Consider the following 7,431-nt stretch of genomic DNA (forward strand, 5'->3'; position numbering starts at 1 on the left):
TTATTGATTTTCTCAAAGAACCAGTTCCTGGTTTTGTTGACTCTTTGTAGAGATGTTTTTTGTTTCTTCTTGGTTGATTTCAGCCCTGAGTTTGATCATTTCCTGCCTTCTACTGCTCTTGGAGTTCTAGAGCTTTTAGGTGTGCTGTCAAGCTGCTGACATATGCTTTCTCCTGTTACTTTTTGCATGGACTCAGAGCTATGAGTGTTCCTCTTAGTGCTGCATTCATTTTGTCCCATAAGTTTGGGTATGTTGTATCTTCATTTTCATTAAATTCTAAGCAGTCTTTAATTTCTTTCTTATTTCTTCCATGACTAAGTTGACATTGAGTTCATCTTCCATGTATATGTGGGCTTTCTGTCGTTTTTGTTGTTATTGCTGACCAGCCTTAGTCCATGCTTATCAGATAGGATGCATGAGATTATTTTTATCTTCCTGTATCTGTTGAGGCCTGTTTTGTGACCGATTATATGGTCAATTTTGGAGAAGGTACCATGAAGTGATGAGAAGAAGGTATATCCTTTGGTTTTAGGGTGGAATGTTCTATAAATATCTGTTCAATCCATTTGTTTCATAACTTCTGTTAGTTTCTCTATGTCTCTGGCTAATTTCTGTTTCCCTGAACTGTCCATTGATGAAAGTGGAGTGTAGAACTATTATTGTTTGAGGTGCAATGTGTGATTTGAGCTTTAGTAAGGTTTCTCATGGTTTAGGGACACAACTGCTATACACCTGAAAACTATAGCAATCACCCAGAACATCTGCAGAAAGCCCGTGACCGTTGGCCACATGAGGATGAGTGTCTTTCAAAGTTCATCATGATTTTTGGTAAGATCTTCCTTGTAATTGATGGCTTGTAATTGATTGGCTTCCCACAAACATGTTCCAGTTTTGTAGAATCTCCTCCTTGGTTAGCATCTCATCCTTGTTTTTGTCTGACTCATATACCAGACACCGGGCCTCAGCCCCTGCATGGTCATAGTCCTGAGGGAGGATCGAGTGGCGAATCTCATCCTTATCCAGCTTCCCATCCTTGTTCAGATCTAGGAAATCATTGAACTGCTCCCATTTGGACAAAACACGGTCTGGCTCAGAGCCATTGTCCTCGTGGGAAAAACTTGTCCACAATATACTCATCCTGGTCCACAAACCATCCCCGTTCTTGTTGATATCCTCCAGGGTTTCCAGAACTACAATCTCCTTCATATGTTTCAACTCCTCTGGGTGCAGAAAAGCAATGAACCCCTCCTGAGTAGCTGTCAGGTCGCTGTCAAGGTCTGAAACCTTAAACCTCCTCTCATCTCATGGAGGCATCTTTTTAAAGGTGTGATGATTAGAGCTATCTTGGAATTCAGCAAGGTTTCCCAGGTAGTAGCCATAAGTGGACTGCTTGTATTCTTCCCAGGAGATCTTTTCGTCTATGCCCCTATCATAATTCTTCCAGAGTTTAGCCACAGTAGATATATCTTTTCTGTACCTGTTTGATCCAAACTTCCAGCTGCTCAGTAGTAACAAGGCCGCCTCCATCACTGTCAATTGGATCAACAATTTCCCCAGCCTCTCCTTGTTCTCATCCACGCTTAGCTATCAAAGGTCTTGAAGTCCTCCTTGCCCAAGAAGACCTCATGATCGTACAGGAAGCTATGCTTGTCTTCTGGTGGCCACTCGCCCAGCTCTGAATCGGGACAAACCATGTGCTCCTTGCTCATCATGCTCTTGGTCCTGAACACCAGCACCAGTGCCAGAAGCAGTCCATGGAGAGTCCCAAGCTGACACCTGGCACCAGAGTCCTGATCAAAGGGAGACAGCAGGGAAGTAGGGGCTAGGAGCACCTTAGCCGCTGTCCCCTCCCCAGAGAGGGCTTTTGTTACATTTCAAATGCTATCCCTTTTCCTAGTTTCCCATCCATAAAACTCCTTATAACACCCCTCCCCCTTCTACCATGAGGGTGTTACCACACCCACCCAACCACCCACGCCTACCTGCCTCCCTGTTCTGATTTTCCCCTACACTGGAACATCACGCCTTGACAAGACCAGGGGCTTCTCCTCCCATTGGTGCCCAACAAGGCCATCGTCTTCTACATATGCAGCTGTAGCCATGCGTCTGTTCATATGTACTCTTTGGATGGTAGTTTTGGCCCTGGGAGCTCTGGATGTTTCTTATTGTTGTTCTTATGGGGCTATAAACCCCTTCAGCTCCCTCAATCCTTTCTCTTACTCCTCCATTGGGGAGCCTGTTCTCAGCTAAATGGTTGGCTGCAAGCATTTGCCTCTGTATTTGTCATGCTCTTTACAACACATTCTTGAGCAGATCACCACAGAAAAACGAAGATGTATTGTCTTGGAGTGATGTTGTATAGACAAATAGATGATTTCTTAATTCTTAATGATGATTGTAAAAGAATTCCTAAAATTAGATTAGTAATTTTTAGCCCTTTTATAGTAGGAGTGCTATTATGTTCTCTCTGATAATCAAAATTGCATTGAAAACTCTGCCATTCTTAAAGTAAATTGCTTCTGCAATACCAAGCAGGCATCTACAAATTAGAGCCCATTCTAAGAGCATATAAACCAATTAACCAAAGTTCATAAAAAGAGAATTAATGATTTACTATAGGTGCAAGGACTGAACATAAAAAATTGACTGGATTTGCCTTTAGGTAATTTCACTTATGCTTTTCTCACAAAAATTACAGCTTTTAACTCCCCACGAACCTGTAGAGCCAGTGACAGATGATGACAGTTTATCCTGATAATTACTCTTAATGGATATGCATGTAAACATTCTCTGTTGTAAACATATTATTCAACTTATGATTTAAATTCCTGTGCAAACTTGTGGTGAATTTTTTACCATGTGATGATGTATTCAGAAAGATATACAAGTGCTGAGGACAAAGAGAGAGAAAGCTTTTTAGACAAGACTGAACTGAACAGGACAGAACTCAAGAAGAACTCAGAAGTAAAGGCATAGCATTGAGAGTAAGGCCTTGGGAGTAAGGAAATTATTGTGACATAAGAGCAAGAGGAAAGGAAATAAGAAGAAGAGCAAAGAGAACTTTTTAACCGAACATTTTGGAGGCAAACTTTTGGAGAAACTTTTTGGAAAACTGAAGAACTTATATATAAAGGTTAAAATCACTGCTCTTCAGCCTTCAGCCTGGCTCACTAGCTAGTTTCTGCTCTTCAGTCAGGCTCACTGGCTAGCCTCTGCTCTTCAGCTGGGCTCACTGGCTAGCCTCTGCTCTTCACTCAGGCTCACTGGCTAGCCTCTGCTCTTCAGCTAGGCTCACTGGCTAGCCTCTGCTCTTCAGCCGGGCTAACTGACTAGTCTCTCCTCTTCAGCTGGGCTCACTGCCTAGCCTCTGCTCTTCAGTCAGGCTCACTGGCTAGCCTCTGCTCTTCAGCCGGGCTCACTGCCTAGTCTCTCCTCTTCAGCGGGGCTCACTGCCTAGCCTCTGCTCTTCAGCTGGGCTCACTGGCTAGCCTCTGCTCTTCAGTCAGGCTCACTGCCTAGTCTCTCCTCTTCAGCTAGGCTCACTGGCTAGCCTCTGCTCTTCAGCCAGGCTAACTGCCTAGTCTCTCCTCTTCAGCTGGGCTCACTGGCCTATGGGGCCCTAGTACATTGCTTAACCATCTGCTCATGACTGCCTGACCACGCTGACCACCTGAGCGCATTGATTTCTTAAAGCCATTCTCTAGAAAGAGCACAAGAAACCAAAGAGAAACACCACAGGGACCTTTTCCCATGAACTCTGCTTAACCTTAAGTACTTTTGTTATTTCTTTAAAAAAGTGAAATATAATTTCTGCTATTCATATGCCCAAGAGAGCTGGGCAGTAGTCGTTGCTTTATGGAACTTGGTGCTAAATCAAAAGATTCCTTTATTCTATTACAATGTTATCTGTATGCTGTACGATGTATCTTTAGAAAACACAACACAAAATTCCTAAAGTCTACATGTTTTAAGACATCAGCTCATGGAGAAACATAAGTGCTTACCTATCTAGACTGGCCTCTTTTGCTATACTGCAGGTACAATCAAGTTTCCACACTACTTCCATGATTTTCAAGAAGGTTTAAGACAAAAATAACTTGAACATAATGGCCAGAAAGGGGATTCTGTCAAGTTGTCTTATGTTGTACAAGATACCAAAATATGCCTGGTAAACCTAAAACCACCTGTTCCCAAAACTAAAAGAACTTATAGAAAATACATACTTTCTTACCATTCCTCTGCCCCGATGGTTAAGTGATTTATTGAGCACCTACTATGATCCTAGCACTGTGCATCTAAGGGTGTAATGGTGAATAAAAAACTTAATAAAAAGCTTCATTAAGGAGTAAAGAAAAATGAAACATAACTTTGAAACTCAGAATTCAATATACGCAACACTACCATTTCTTAACTGGTGATTTCTGAAAAATTCATCATATTTTCCATGGGCTTCTACACTAATGATACTCAGTCTCGATTTTGTAAGTCACAAATATACAAGTCACACTTCTTTCTTGGCTCCCACAACTGTCAAAGGGAACAACACTGTCACTGTCCATTGTGCTTCCCTATCAATCCTGCTATAGATGGTAATAAATTCCAGTCTTTTAAATGTGAAAACAGGCCACCAAAAATCCTTGAGGGGAAAGGTTGTTAAAATTACACAAACCGGTAAATTCTCTAAAACTTTCAATAGCATTTTAATGATATCACAATGCAAATTTACCAAAAATATTTAACCAATAAAAACAGAAATATTGAATAGCTCTGCAAATAGGATCGATAATCATATATACTTGAAAACAACTATCATGGAAACAAAGGATGTACTAGGAGATAAGATACATCACTAAAAGCTACACAAGCAGCAAAAAGACATTACATTTCTTGGTTTAAAAGTTAGGAGATACACTTAATCTTTAAAGACAGGCGATGTACTTGATCTTTAAGACCTTCAACTGTGCCCTGTCCACATAGAAAGTGAAGCAGTAGATGACAAGGCTAGATGCAGTTTTACAACGGCCTCTCTTTTTTTTTTGGGGGGGGGGGAGGGTAAGATTTACTTATTTATACGTTAGACAATGCAGCTGTCTTCAGACACACCAGAAGAGGGCATCAGATCTCATTACAGATGGTTGTGAGCCACCATGTGGTTGCTGGGATTTGAGCTCAGGACCTCTGGAAGAATACTTGGTGCTCTTAACCACTGAGTCATCTCTCCAGCCCTCACAACGGCCTCTTACACAGCATCAAAGTGGTCTATTTCACTAGATGGATCCAGGGTGATAACAGAGAAACTTTCACAGTTCCTGACCACTCTGAGTTCAAATACCACCAGTGCCAACTCTGTGCTGTTGGCACGTTCTGACCTGTAACCTAATTGTTGTCAGCCACAAAAAGTACGGGTTAGCACCACACAGTATTCACTGCCCTATTCTAAAAACCCTTTCGATTCTGAAAAAGCAACATTCCATGCTTGCTCCATATTTGAGGAAGCCAAATGGTTGGTCTGGCTCAAGGCTTTACTTTTCTTAGCTTATCGACTTTGTTTTCCACTTCTTGTCACAGGAAATATTTTTTTATGCTGCAACTACACGGCAATATTTGAAGGAAACCACCATAAACTCTGGGTGTCACCTCTTGAAATTTAAAATTCACAAAACAATTCGTGGCTTTCTAAACAGCACCATGGAAAATAAACGAAAAACAAGCAAAACCATTCCAAAGGAACTTGCTGATCTGGAGGCAGGCTCATAGCAGGTAGGAACGAATTAAATTATGCGTAACTGTAATCTCTCAGAGCTTTGGAGGCTAAAAAAGAGGAAATCTCTGTTTATGTTCCCTTTCTCCCAGTAATTGAAGGAGGGTATTTTACATCCTCCAAATACCATCCCTTGCAAGGGGCAACCAATTACAAAGTAGATCAGAAGAAATCTATTAAATTATATATATATATATATATATTTATATTTATATATATACATATATATATATATATTCATTGCCTGAGGTTTTAAGAAAATATTTTCCCACGATCCCGGATCCCCGTTCTTTAACATACAATAGAAACATTACAGGGAGTGTGCCACCAGGCTAAGTTGCCTCTGAAAAGCCTGTCCTGCCCTGGGAGGTACAAGGCCATTTAATTCAAGTCAATCTGGAGAGAGGTGAGAGCCCCAAGTTGCTCTGCGAATGTCAGAGCACAGCTCTCATGCACACTCCAGATCACCTGTCCATTCTTTCTCAATGCCATGGGCTTTGCAATCCCTGCTTCAGCTCTCCAAACATCCCTGAACCCTCACCTCCCCACCCAATGGGCTCACTTTGCATGGCCTCCTTCTGCCACTGCTGCCCCAGGGAGGGGAGAGTGAGCCCAAGGACGCGCGGGTCTCCTGCCTACCTTGATGATGCTGCTCTGGCAGGACATGCCGCCCGGCTTGCTGTCCCTGGGGACCAGACCGGCGGCCAGACTAGGGGTACGCGCGATCGCCACGCCTCGAGGTACCCTGGCAGGGCTGGCCCAGGCTCTGTCCCTGGACACTCTGAGGCTGCAATCTCCTTTGGAAACCCCGCCACTGTCATAGCACGCCTGCCCATGGCTGAGGTGACCCCCAACACCTCTACGGTCCCCTTCCCTGGCCGCTTCTTCCGCTTTTTTTTTTTTTTCTTTTTTTTTTTTTTCTTTTTTTTTCTTTCTCTTTTTGATCGCGGTGTGGCGCCAGCGAAGAGCTAGCCTCCAGCAAGGAGAACATCCTGCAGGCAGAATCACCTTTGGGGCCTGCCGGGGTCGGAGAGGGAGAGAGAGGAGTCAGCTTGGGCGGAGGCGGCCGGGCTTCCGGCACCTGCTGAAGGAAAACACGCCAGGCACACGCGCCGCTGCGGTCGCGGTAAATAATGCGCGGGCCGCAGGCCCAGCGCTCATCGACTTGCTCCCCGTGCCCTCAGGCCCCGCGCTCACTGAGGAGCTCTGCATGCCCTCAGGCACGGCTCCCACACCGTGGAGCCGCGGGGTGGGAAGGACACGGGCGCTCACTCCACGGCGCAGGCAACGCGGGGAGGCGCGTCGCGCGCAGCTCCGGGCTCCGCCCAGGCCCCTCAGTCCCCTCTCAGGGCTCTGCGCAGGCCCAGGGCCGCTTCTGAGGGCCCCCAGGCCCATCGTGACCTACCTGCGGCCATCGCCTCCTGAGCTTCGCTCTGCCCCCTACAGGCCGAAGGGACCTGTCCTGGCTCGCAGCGGGAGCATTGGGATTGTGTTTACCACTCTCCTAGGCCGGTTCATCAGGGTGCAAGCCACCCCCACCTGTCCTCACCTGAAGGCATCCCCAGGGACTGGGGCATTCCGCAGGCGGGCCGCAGGGCACCGGACCATGGTCTTGGTTCTGCACCTTGTTGCCAGCCCCTCCCTCACTCAGAACCCGGCCCCTTTCCATC

The 7,431-nt window shown here is 45.1% G+C and overlaps 1 pseudogene; it reads right to left on the reverse strand.

Annotated features, from left to right (window-relative positions):
• Window positions 1-315: 315 nt before the first annotated feature.
• Window positions 316-6,427, reverse strand: Rcn1-ps15 (reticulocalbin 1, pseudogene 15; annotated as a pseudogene).
• Between the last annotated feature and the right edge of the window lie 1,004 nt (window positions 6,428-7,431).

This window comes from Rattus norvegicus, chromosome 16, assembly GCF_036323735.1.
Source record: "Rattus norvegicus strain BN/NHsdMcwi chromosome 16, GRCr8, whole genome shotgun sequence".
Lineage (NCBI taxonomy): Eukaryota > Metazoa > Chordata > Mammalia > Rodentia > Muridae > Rattus > Rattus norvegicus.